The sequence below is a fragment of the Seriola lalandi genome, unplaced genomic scaffold, assembly GCF_002814215.2.
Source record: "Seriola lalandi dorsalis isolate HSWRI2012SDOR001 ecotype SW California unplaced genomic scaffold, Sedor1 jcf7180002000349, whole genome shotgun sequence".
NCBI classification, from domain to species: domain Eukaryota; kingdom Metazoa; phylum Chordata; class Actinopteri; order Carangiformes; family Carangidae; genus Seriola; species Seriola lalandi.
The window spans coordinates 1-362 of NW_019471012.1; the positions used below are offsets into that span (position 1 = coordinate 1).

Genomic DNA, 362 nt, shown 5'->3' on the forward strand with positions numbered 1-362 from the left:
CAGGGCTGCTTTTAGCTGCTCGCCACACAAAGAAGAGATCATACCGAAGTTCAGTAAATACGGATAAAATGCTTATAGACTTGCTCTATAAGTGACAACCAGCAACAAAGTGCACATGGCTGACATGCTGACACAAAGTAGTGTCAAAGAGAGCTCATAGGGTCAGGATGGCCGAGCGGTCTAAGGCGCTGCGTTCAGGTCGCAGTCTCCTCTGGAGGCGTGGGTTCGAATCCCACTTCTGACATGAACATTTTAACAGGAGCAGCATCTGAACTGTAACATTGTAGAGATGATGTCCAAAACAGTTGAGCTCCCGAGTTTTCCTCATACACGGATCACCAGTTTACGCGTTTCCAGACGTA

The 362-nt window shown here is 47.5% G+C and overlaps 1 non-coding gene across 1 annotated transcript; it reads left to right on the top strand.

Moving 5' to 3' along the window:
- Nucleotides 1–161: 161 nt before the first annotated feature.
- trnal-cag (transfer RNA leucine (anticodon CAG)) lies at nucleotides 162–244 on the top strand. The gene has a single exon. It is a non-coding gene; the product is annotated as a tRNA-Leu (tRNA).
- Nucleotides 245–362: the final 118 nt, after the last annotated feature.